We start from the raw sequence: 12,818 nt of genomic DNA, 5'->3' as shown, positions 1-12,818 counted from the left end.
GAGCTGAAAGAAGTTCAGGCGCACTGAAGAGAAGCAGGTTATTGAAAAGTTTCAGGGGATTCACAGACTTAAGTGGAAGGCTATCCAGAGCAGAAAGAGGAACGTCAAGAACCAGGAATATCCAGAGACAAGAAGCAGGAAGCCGAAGGAAACAGCTGAACAGGACTAGAACGTCTGCTAAGAATACCGCCGCCGCCACCTGCCGCTGCTGGGATAAATGACTTCCGGGCATTCTGCTAGTCCTTGCATCACTGGCTCCAGTAAGAAGTATATGCTTGTTTCCTGTGAGGTACTGGGACAAGGAAGAGAAAGGTCTGGCTCCTCGGCTTTGTACTGGAAGACAGTCTCTCGGAATTTTCCTCAATTCTAGGCTGTACACGCCAGGCAAGTTAATTTTTCAGTAGGAAATAGGGATGACAAAGAGCAGAAGTGGAGAAACCAAAATCTGACATCCCCCACCTTCCTAGCACAGAAAAAGCAGCCAGTGTAACAGCCATTGTTGTTTCTCTAGTAATTATTATTTTCAATATTTGCATGTTTTCAATTCTAAAATTTCCCTAAGAAAAAGCTACACAGCCAGCTATTGGTAGACTGTGCTTAGTCGTTCAGTCATGTCTGACTCTTATGACCCCATGGACTGTAGTCCACCAGGTTCCTCTGTCTGTGAGATTCTCCAGGCAAGAATACTGAAGTGGGTTGCCATTTCCTCCTTCAGGGGATCTTCTCAATCAAGGGGTCGAACCAGCACCTCCTGTATTACTGCATTGCAGGTGGATGCTTTACTCACTGGGCCGCTGGGGAAGCCCCAATAATTATTATTGCATACGATCAACTCCAAAAGTTCCCAAAGGGAAAGGGAAGTTCAGTGTTGCCTAGAATAGTTAGATAGAATTTAATAGAGGGTGTTCCAGGGGAGCAGATCTTGAATGCATAGGATTTGTATAATTAGAATATTAAATTGGGTATCTTACATATTCCAGGGAGGAGTAGTATGATCCCAGGCAGGTAGAGGGTGGAAGCTTGATGGATGTTGAGTATGAAGATGGTTGCCTGAACTGAATGGGGGCTGCTTCTGAAAAGTTCTGACAGACCAGGTTGAACACTTCCAGAAGGAGCTCCTAGGGAGGCTCCTGTGTTTCCACAAGGAGGGGTTTGATTCACTGGTTCAAAGGAAGCCACTGTAGATTCTCGAGCAGCCATTCCCAGTGGTACAACGTCTACCTTGCTTGAGGTTTAAGGACAGAACAGCAGAAGTTGTTCAGGATCTGGGAACCACCATTATCATCAATTTTCCTTTAAGCTACTGTTAAGCTGTTCCCTGATACCTAGTATTTCTTTATCTTTGGAAATTTTGTTAGCAACTTCGTTCTTTGTATTTTTTCTTTCAGTTTCAACAATAACAGCAACAACAAAAACTATCCTATCTGCTACTTATTTCTGTTTGTAAAACAATTTGAAAACTTTTTGTTTCATCACAACAAAGAAAATAAGCTTTTTGAATTTTTTTCCTGATGCAAACTGGTTTTTATTTAGAGCCAGGAAATATTTTTGTTCCTAAAAAGAAACAAGAAAAGCATGAACAAGGTAGCTGGGACAATATTTGGTATTCTAAGGTTTGCATGAAGTATTGATTTGTGAAATCCATGTTCAATGTAGGTGTCTCTAAGTGCAAATTTTGTATTTTATCTTTACAATATAGGCATTTACTTCCCCGCATGCCTTACTTTATGGAATACTTTTCAGAGTTTATTTTCTCTTAAGTCTTTGATCCATTTGACTGAATTTGTTCTATGTGAAGGTCAACATAGATCTATGATTTTTTTAAAAGAGATTTGGATTGAAAACAATGACAAATAACTCTTCAGTTACTACCATAACTCCTGCCCTCTGCTTCCCATGTTGCCCACCTTTGGTCCTACATGATTCCTTAGTAGCATGTTGAACTCAGATGCTGGGCAGGCAGTGAAGGGCACCATGGGAACTACTAGGGCAGAGGGCCATGGAGAGTGTTGTGAATGAGATATGCCTCCAGTGAAGAAAACTGCTGTATGCCTGCCCCTTTGTGATGCCCCCTGGTTGCTTCTGCCACCAGGAGGTGGGGTCTGTTTCTCCAATTCCTTACATTTTTAAAGTTGATGTAATTATTTATTTTCCTCTAAATACTTGCAAACCATGGCCTTTTTCATTATATTAGGAGCTCCAGTCCCCCCAAAGTAATACATTAGCACATAATTTTAATATAATAATGATGCTAAAATATTTTTAAAGAGCTACAGCTTAAAAAGATTCAGCTCTATGCTGATTTATAGCTCTCTTGTGCAGTATGTAATTACTGGATATCTTTACTCAAGTGGAGAAAATATATTTAAGATACTGAATTAAGCATTTTTCCTCAAAATTAATGCCTTTGCTTATATTTGCACATTCTTAATTTTTTATATTTCTTTCGCTTCTCATTCTATCAATAAAACCATCACACAACCGTCTTCTTGTCCCTCATCAAAACAAACAGAAATGAATTAATCAGTCAAAATGATCAAGAGACAAATATAGCTTTTCAAAAAAAATTTTTTGTCATCCAATACATTAGTAAACATCTTCAATAGTGTACCAGATTTCTTAAAAACTTCAAAAGTAGTTTATATAACCAGTGCAAAAAAAAAAAAAGTTTCCTAATTACTGCTTCATCTTTGTATTTTTATTTCTTTGAATCTAGTTGCTTCACAGCGTTGTGTTAGTTTCTGCTGTACAGCAAAGTGAATCAGCTGTATACAGTCACATATGAGTCCAAGTTGGCTTCAGTCCTGTCCGACTCTTTGTGACCCTATGGACGATAGCCTGCCAGGCTCCTCTATCCATGGGATTCTCCAGGCAAGAATACAGGAGTGAGTAGCCATTCCCTTCTCCAGGGCATCTTCCTAACTCAGGGATTGAACCTGCGTCTCTTGTATCTCCTGCATTGGCAGGTGGGTTCTTTGCCACTAGCGCCACCTAGAAAACGTATGTCCCCTCTTTTTTGGATTTTCTTCTCACCCGGATCACCACAGAACACTGAGTAGAGTTCCCCGAGCTATTCAGTAAGTTCTCATTAGTTCCCTATTTATAATAGTAGTGGACATTTGTCCATCACATTCTCCCAGTTCATCCTGCCACTCCCCTACCCCCTTGGTGTCCATGCATTTGTTCTCATTGTCTGTGTCTCTCTTTCTGCTTTGCAAATAAGGTCATCTATACCACTTTTCTAGATTCTACATCTATGCTTTAATATGGTATTTGTTTTTTTTTTTCTTTTAAAAATACAAAAATGTCTTGTATTTTTTTAATTTAATTTTATTTTTAAACTTTACAATATTGTATTGGTTTTGCCATATATCAACATGAATCTGCCACAGGTATACATGTATTACCCATCCTGAACCCTCCTCCCTCCTCCCTCCCCATACCATCCATCTGGGTCGTCCCAGTGCACCAGCCCCAAGCATCCAGTATCGTGCATTGAACCTGGACTGGCGACTCATTTCATATATGATAATATACATGTTTCAATGCCATTCTCCAAAATCATCCCACCCTTAAAGAAAACCTGTAACTTATTAAAATAAGAAACAAAGTTTTAGGAAACAAAGTTTTATGCCACTATATTCTCAGCATTCTTGTAGTAATACTTAATTTTCTATTCTCTATGATACATGTAATTACTAAGGGACACACTCCACTTAAAAAGTTGAAGATATCATTTTCTGTCACTCTAGGGGAATTTTCAGCCAACATGTTTGAGTGGCACTTGTGAGGACGGGCCCTTAGAAACCTAGGCATTATCTTCAGATACTTGGAATGAGCTCCAAGACCTCCCTTTCTGCCTCAAACTCAACAATGACTTGCCAATAAGACATTTTTTGCCATGATCCCATCCCCAGGTGTCCTAACTACTTATCAAAGGGATAGATCATTTTCTGCTCAGCAATTCAAAATTTCCTCTGATGCAGCTGGCAGGCTGGAATCAGTGTTCCTCAGCACGAAACCAGCATCACAGTCACAGTAGCTGTCAGATCAGATCAGATCAGATCAGTCGCTCAGTCGTGTCTGACTCTTTGCAACCCCATGAATCGCAGCATGCCAGGACTCCCTGTCCCTCACCAACTCCCGAAGTTCACTCAGACTCACGTCCATCGAGTCAGTGGTGCCATCCAGCCATCTCATCCTCTGTCATCCCCTTCTCCTCCTGCCCCCAATCCCTCCCAGCATCAGAGTCTTTTCCAATGAGTCAACTCTTCGCATGAGGTGGCCAAAGTATTGGAGTTTCAGCTTTAGCATCATTCCTTCCAAAGAAATCCCAGGGCTGATCTCCTTCAGAATGGACTGGTTGGATCTCCTTGCAGTCCAAGGGACTCTCAAGAGTCTTCTCCAACACCACAGTTTAAAAGCATCAATTCTTCAGCACTCAGCCTTCTTCACAGTCCAACTCTCACATCCATACATGACCACAGGAAAAACCATAGCCTTGACTAGACAGTCCAGGTCAAAGCTGTCTCGCTGGTAGTCATTGATCTCATCACCATGCAGTTAGGGATAAAAGTTATAGTGATGGCAGATTTTAATTCTTTGTGTCAACAAAGAGTAAAAGGACAGCCAAGACACCTTCAATAACTGTCTGTATTTTAAAATCTTATAGACGAAACTACACTTGATAAGTGTCCCAACATTCCTGATATGTTATACAGGTACTTTGGTCCTTGTGTGTATCTTTGATTAGACATTAGACTCTTGATTGATTATGGCTTTTGAAAATTGTCATGTATATTTAGGTATGTCTACATTGGACATATAGTTGTTAGAACGTGTTATAACCTTTGCACTGAGAAATGGATATAATACCCAACATGGAAGCTGGAAATGGGACACACCATATTTTACTTTCCTTTGGTTTTTTTGTGAACAGGAATATCATACTAACATCTATTTACCTAGAGAGAAATAGGTATATAAAAATATCTTCTTTTAGTTTATTTTTAATTGTAGGATAACTGCTTTACTAAAAATATCCTTAAGACAGATTACCTGGCATTCATTTATAGTTATCATATGTAGTGTATGGTAAGATTACTTTTAATATGACAGTGTATTTTAATGTACTAACTAGTCTATGAGCTAAATGGGGATAAACACTTTTTTAACATGTCATTATAGGTGGCTCAGTAGTAAAGAATCTGCCTGCAATGCAGGAGATGTGGGTTCAATCTCTGGGTCAAGATTCCCTGGAGAAGGAATTGACTACCCACTCCAGTATTCTTGCCTGGGAAATCCCATGGACAGAGGAGCCTGGCAAGTTACAGTTCATGGGGTTGCAAAGGAGTCAGACATGACCTAGCAAATAAACACAATAGCAAAATACTTCCAATAGTAAAATTAACATGAGTAATAAGAGCAATATATAAATAGAACCTAGTTACTGAGTTATTTGTTTCAGGAACAATGCTAAATACTTCTTATATATCTCATTTAACCCTCAAAACCATTCTACAAAGCAGCTATTATCTATATTTTACAGATAATGAAACTTGAGGTTCAAGTAAGCAACTTTCTCAAAGTCACATTTTGCTAAAGGGAAGGTTCGATTGTTTTTATTAGAGGTAGCAGCAGCGGCGGTGGCGACAATAAGCTGTTTACTCTCCCTTCCTTCCGTTAGACTGCGTGCATCTTGAGGTCCTCTGGCTCAGCTTTATCCCACGTGAAACTCTCATGCATCACTAACGTATGCTGAGGACTGAATATAGGCCGTTAGTATGGTTCTGGCTCAAGCCCCACTCCTGGAGGATCACATGTGTGTAAATCAGGGGCTTCCACATGTGGAAAATCGTTAAGTAGGGAAATATTATGAAGAGGTTTTGCTGTACACACTTTGTAATAATTTACAGTGTTTGCTCGAATGCATGTCCTACATGGTAGAGCAATTACACAGGTAATAAACCATGTATCTGAGAACAGAATACATAACATCTAACCTCTCCACACACACTTGATTTCTCCTGATTTATTAATAATTGTCTTATGTTTAAGTGATTTCTCTTACTATGTTTTGCTTCATATCACACTGTGGCAAGACCTTAGCCAAACAGTTGCTATACTAAAATTATCTCCTACTTCTTAATCCTACATTTGCTGGCATATAAAAAGTTTTGTTTTATAGTCGACAATATGGTTGAGCAATAGGGAAGAAAGATGAAAAGAGAAACATACAAAAAAGAAGAACCATTGAGAAGCTTATTAACAAGTAAAAATGTACAGAAACTGGAACCAATTCATTCTCTTCTCCTGCAACCAGTTATAAGCACATCATGGCATTTTCTGAAGCAGAAAACATTTCTACAATGCTGTTTTCAGTGCTGTATCAAACACCATGCTAATTTGAACACAAAGTTCTCCAAGTGACAGGTGATACTTATAACAGTATATTTTTTAAATGTTGTTCAAAATACAAATGACAAAGGGAGCAAAACCACTGGCATTCTCAGTTTATAAGCTAGCTTTTTTATCTTAGTACTTTAATTACGATACCATTTACATAAGTGAATTTGAATAAGCTCTCATCTGGGGTTGACAATAAGTCTGTTTTTTTGTGTTAGTGCTTAGAAGCTTTTTCACTAAGTGAAAGTAATGTGATGGAGGCTCTAAGTAACTGAGACCATGCCAACATATGACACTGAATAAATCCTAAGTGCTGATTCATTTTCATCACTAAATAATTTGATTTGTTACAGTTATCCCTATTTGATTACTGAAGCAGGTGAGATAGTCAGATACATTTTTAATAATGAATGATATTGCAAAAATGAAAGTGAATCTGTTTTTAAATAAGTACCTGAAAAAATCAGATATGACCTTTAAATATTTGAGTCGTCTGACTTCCTATGACTCATTAACCTATCATTGTCAATGGAAAACTAGTATTTTTAAGAGCAATTTTTCTGACTCTCTTTAACTTAAATGTATTACTTCTAATTCTTGAAAGGACATCTGAGAAGTAAATCCTATTCTTCTTCTTTTATAGATGAGGAAGCAGATGGCCAGAATAGTTCAGCAAATTGACCCTAAAGTCAGTAAGTAAACGTTATAACTAAGATTTCAGCCCAAATCTGTCTGGGTCTAATGTCTGCTCTCTTTCCAACATACCATTCTGCTTATTGAATTACAGTAAATTGGAGAAACCAAGCCTGTTTCTATAAAATTTTATCTAATGTATGATTGTAGTCTTCAATAAGTTTTAAAACAATTAGTCACTATCCATTCAAAATCAGTTTGAAAAGAGTGCAAAACCAGCCAAGACTTTTTATCATTGCAACTGCCCACACAGATATACTAAGTCTACCAAAAAGTTGACTAATTTTTCAAAGCTTCACTGGTATTTTAGAATATCTTAAGACTTGTATATAGTTGAGCATTTTTTATCTCAGAGCTTACAATACCTAGTATTTATTTCTGGTAACAAAGAAAGGACTGTTAGGTCAGCTGAAATCTCAAACTAGGTAATTTAAATCTTTCTTATACTGGGATATGATACGTGATTAAAACTCTCCACCAAAACAAAATAAGTATTATAGGCTCCTATATTACAAGGGAGTTTCCTACTGGATTCTTCAGTGGAAATTCAAAATTAGGAAAAACTAAGGATAGACAAGAGAAGTATTATTTCATATATAATCATATCTCAAATATGTAGTTATAGACAATAATCTCTCTGTGTAATTCAAAAAAGGCATTCTATATGTAGTCAGTAAACATTTCAGGAGCATACTTTCAAAATAGTGCTCTTTAAATTTATCTCTGGTTTTAATACATACAAATGTTGTAGTTAAAAATAAGAGAATAATTGCCAAGAACGAACATTTCCTTAGTACTTAAATTTTCATGACACTCCACCCAGCCCTACAGGCAAATAATTTATTACATAGAATCAAGACTACCTTCTTCAAGCAATTAAAAAAAAAATCTAGCAAATGGAGTCTAGAAACATAATTTGCTGGGGAAATTTTTCAATGAAATGATCTTTAAGTCTCTTTCCAAGTCCCAGTGCTATATTTTCATGATTCTAATTGTAAAAACTGTTTTGTTGACTGGAAGATGGCAAGGAAACATTTGTTGTTTCTTCAAAAACAGTGAAAGTTGTAGTGTTCACGCACTAGGAATAATGGAATGGTGGGGAGGGATGAACCCTTAGGCAGAGGCTGGGGATCTTTGTTTCCTCCTCTGCAGCCACTGATGGAATGGTATAATCTTGATTGAATAATTTTTGAATTCTTTGATTCTCAGTCTTTCTCCATAATCTATGAAATCGAAGTTTAAAAACTGATGTAGGGGATTTTCTCAAAAACCAGAAACATTTAGTTGGTCCAGGTTTGTGTATATGTTGATGGTAACATCAACTGTTAACAAATAACTGGACCTAAGTCAGAGCATTCTGCCGCTGTCATGAAGCAGAAGCCTTCTGTCACAGGGATATGTGTTCACCTGAGATCCTATTCCCACTCTGACACTGACCATCCCAAACAAGGCCAGTACCCACTTAGGTGTAGAAGGAGGCTGTGGATACAATGTCTACAATAATTATTGCTTATTCTTTTTGATCCTTGAAAATCCTCACATTCCCTAACAAAAGAATTGGAGTTCACATTTTAAAGAGACAGAAACAGGATGGTACCAAAAATATCTTGGACTAAAATTACACGAGAATGATTGAAAGCCTCCAGGGAAAAGTCATTTTTTTTTTCATCCTCTTAAACTCTTTTCTCTTGTTAAAACTCTTAGTATGGAGGTAATAGTGCTTTCTAATCCAGACGAAGAAAGTCATAGCATTTTGGGGGGAATATTGTTAAGTTTTTATAAACCATCTAAGTTAGTAATATGTATGTTTTATGTGTATGAATTTATGACTTAGTACTTGGTTAACATAACTGGTTTAGAAAAAAACACTTTACAAAAATAAAAGTTTAAAAAATGTGGTTAGTGGTTAAGAACAGTAAAAGATATAGAAAACCAATCTCCCATACCTTTAAAAGTGAATGTGGTTTATTGGCTTACAAATAAAAAAGTCCAAGAATAGATGGACGTTAGTCAAAGTGTGAGGAGAACTGTCTCTATGTTTCCTGATTTACTTGCGTTTCCATCTCTTGTCGGTCATCTTCATCCTTAAAATGTTATCCTGTGTTCATACGATGTCCATCAGCTTTGTCTGCACATCCAGTGTGAGAAAATGGCCACTGTCTTCAATTGCTGAACAAATGCCCCACATTTGCTCTCACTGGCCCATCTCGAAGGTGCTCAGCTTTGGACTAATTTGTTTGAGCACAGTGGTGCCTGGTCTTGGTTTAGGATAGAGTTAGATAATGAAACACTGATGAAACAATCTTAATATTAAAAAGTAGTGGGAAATCAGGAGCTACCCTTGGACCTGGTGAGGAAGTAAATCCCACCCAAATTACCTGGCTGCTGAGCAAAATGAATGGAGTGGTGGTAGGTGGAATGGAAGGTTGGTAAGATAACCACAGTATCCACTGGGAATTCTGCCACTTCAGTAAACATTATCAAGAGTAGTCTGTTTCCCCACAGGAAACTTGGAGATCAAACAAGAACTCCATGCCTTCATAGAGTTATACTGGTAGAAAGAAATTTAAAGACAACCCAATCTAGTCCTCATACTTGGAAGATGGGAAAACTGAGACTCAAAGAGGTTAGATAATTTGTCCTAGAAAATATAGCAGAACTTGGAGGTAGTCTCCACATCACTGCCCCCATCTAGTGCCCTTTCTATGACACATTTGTCATTTATTTATTCATTCAAGATGTAGTGATCATTGCTGTCTCCTGTGTTGCCTATTGAAAAGTGTCTGGATATCTATCGCAGATTCATGTTCATACATAGCAGACACCAACACTATAATTTAAAGCATTATTCTCCAACTAAAGATAAACAAATTAAAGAAAACCCACTTCAAAGGCCACCTTGTCCATTAGAATTTTTCAGTCTTTGAGTCAAAATTTTCTTTTTCATCTTATACATGGTCATGGCATATTTTACTTCTCTCAATCACTTTTTACATTTTTGGCTTTATCTCTTTCACTGAAGTTTAAGTTCATTAAAAAGGATGTGCCGTTCATTTCTCTGTCTTTCAGGGTGCTGCCTACATACTAATGTTTGAATATGTGAATGAAAAAAGTAAATATTAATATTTTGCTCAGGAAGTGGTGATTTGAGAGTTTCTTAGGAGTAGACAGTTTGCACCCTTTACAATTAACCAGAATCATGTCTACCATCCCTTAGTTGTAGCTGGGACTGAACCAGTCTTGCTATTGGTAACCCAACATTTGGAGTCAGGTCAAATGTTGGAGTGAGTGAAGCCTGCCTTCTTCCCTTCTGCCCAGTTGTTTGGGGGCATCACTGTTCTCCTGAAGAAGCCAGTATGTCTCACAGATAACAGTACCACAAGTAGCTTTCCCCAGCCCTCAGTCAGTTCAGTCACTCAGTCATGCCCAACTCTTTGCAACCCCAAGGACTGCAGCACCAGGCTTCCCTGTCCATCACCAACTCCTGGAGCTTGCTCAAACTCATGTCCATTGAGTTGGTGATGCCATCCAACCATCTCATCCTCTGTCATCCCCTGCTCTTCCCACCTTCAATCTTTCCCAGCATCAGGGTCTTTTCAAATGAGTCAGTTCTTCGCATCAGGTGGCCAAAGTATTGGAGTTTCAGCTTCAGCATCAGTCCTTCCAATGAATATCCAGGTTGATTTCCTTCAGGGTTGACTGGCTTGATCTCCTTTCAGTCCAAGGGACTCCCCCAGCCCTATCAACGTATATAAGTTGTTCTGTTCTATTCCAGCAGACTCTTCTAGGAATCATTTGAAATACATTTATTCTAACTTTATGTTCCTAATACTCTCAGTGGTATTTGATTTTTATAGGCACTCTTGAGGTAGAAGTTCTATGGAATCTAAATTAAATTTTGAGTTTGAAATAGCATGATAAGGTAACAGTATGACCTTTAAACACAAGATGGTCTTCTTTGTCTTTCTTCTATTTAATTTGCATCCCTACTTGCCCATTCATAAAGCCAGCCCAGCCTTTACTATGTCCTGGTTCGTTTCATAATATCCCTTGAAATTATGTGGAGAGGAGCAGGGGTTGAGGGATCATGGAAAGCTTCTCTACAATAAAATACACTTCATTGGACCCGCTGGGACTCCAGTCTTTTTTGACAAGTACAAAATTGATGATATATCTGTGATGGGAGAAGCTGAAATAACTCTAACATAAGTGTCACAGCCTCAAAGTCATACCAGAAGTATTGCAGACACTGTTATGTGAAAAGGAATCTATGTTTATTAAGAGGCCACGCATTAAAACTTTTAGGGTACTGAATCTGCCCAGAGAGAGATATATGGAGACATATTGAGATGGGTCCCTTCTTTCTGTCAATATTACATTATGATTAATTTGAACAAGATAGTAAATCTTGAATTGCAAATGAGATAGCTAAAACTTAGCTGTTTATCTTTGCTGTCACAGTACCACATATCAAAAAGAATACCCTTCAGATTAAATGAAAATGGTCTCTAAAAGCAATTTTACTGCACCATTGGAAATGGTGGGTGTGGAGTGAGTAAATTATTTCATAATAGACAGTCTATAGAAAAAAAAAAAAACTTCAGTGAATTTTTAAACTCTCCACCCTTCCCTTCGGTTATATTTTTACTTTATTTTTCATATATTTTGCCAGAAAAATATGGATTGACTTCTTAATAGATGTCTAAACAGCAAAGGTTTGTATCATAACAATAAGGCCAGAAAATAAAGCCAGCATGTTAAAAGTAGTGTTTGTAGTGGCAAGCACAATATAAAAGCGTGGATTCAAGTTGCTTTTTATAATCCTGTTTTCAGTCCTTTGGACATTTATAACCTTGTTGGCTTGAGAATTCAACTTTTCCATACTTCATCTAAGTGATAAGGTGTTTCTTTTGGAAAGCTCTAGGAAAAATAATCCTTTCCGTTATTTTTGAATTATGAAGGCATAGTTGCACCAATAACTAAAATGCCTGATCACAACCATTTCAAATCTGGCATGTGGTTAAGCCTCCAAAGAAACAGTTGCATTTAACAGAAAGAATACGAAGAGGGGCACAAAATAGTCTAGCCTCTACTAAGTGGCTCACTGGCATTTACTGAAGTTTGATTCCCAGTGAAAGGAGACTTTTTGTCATTGCTTGTTAGATGTGACTTATTTCTGAACAAAACATTTAAGGTCATATGATTTTTTTGGAATGCTAACTTGGGTTTTGAAGAGATGTGGAATCTTCGATTCATTTTCTACGTCATTCAGGTGCGCACTTCAGATGACAAGGGGGGCTTGAAACAGGATGGAATTCTGTCTTACTGCACTCAGAAACCTCATTCTGTTTTACTGCCCACCCCCCACCCTGCACTTTGAATATGGGAAGAACACATTACACATTATCATTTTTCTGATGGAAATGAAGATAAGCCACTCACATAATTTATATTCTTCCCATTCAAGCTTCATGTGGAGCAAATCTAAGCAACACACTCTGATATATCAACACCTCATTTATCTGTTACTGTCATGTTTTTTCCATAAAAGAAAATGTAAAGAAAACTAAAATCTATACCTTTAAGCACTGAAAGATCTTCTGGTTTTCTATTTAAGTAGTTTTTAATCCTAAAATGCCTTACAAATTTGCTTCTTATTCTTGTCAAAAAAGAAGCAGCTATCTATAGTCTACTATAATTTTATAATATCTCAAAATCAT

The 12,818-nt window shown here is 37.5% G+C and overlaps 1 long non-coding RNA gene across 18 annotated transcripts in view; it reads left to right on the top strand.

The window, feature by feature from the left end:
- Positions 1-12,818, top strand: part of LOC147343611 (uncharacterized) — a 729,471-nt gene that overhangs the window by 599,469 nt on the left and 117,184 nt on the right. For 13 of the 18 annotated variants that reach the window (XR_015156273.1, XR_015156274.1, XR_015156287.1 and 10 more), the window contains one exon: positions 7,049-7,097. The exons of 2 other annotated variants lie outside the window; for them this stretch is intronic. This is a non-coding gene — a long non-coding RNA (uncharacterized LOC147343611). Of the gene's footprint in view, positions 1-2,716; positions 2,886-7,048; positions 7,100-9,172; positions 10,146-12,818 lie in introns of those variants that run through there. 3 more of the 18 variants (XR_015156290.1, XR_015156289.1, XR_015156271.1) reach the window with 2 other exon arrangements.

This window comes from Bos grunniens, chromosome 27 (assembly GCF_055505025.1).
Source record: "Bos grunniens cultivar Pamir isolate PY7600 chromosome 27, Bosgru_T2T1.0, whole genome shotgun sequence".
NCBI classification, from domain to species: Eukaryota; Metazoa; Chordata; class Mammalia; order Artiodactyla; family Bovidae; genus Bos; species Bos grunniens.
The sequence above is the reverse complement of the archived record's forward strand: the minus strand, read 5'-3'. Positions and strand labels throughout refer to the sequence as shown.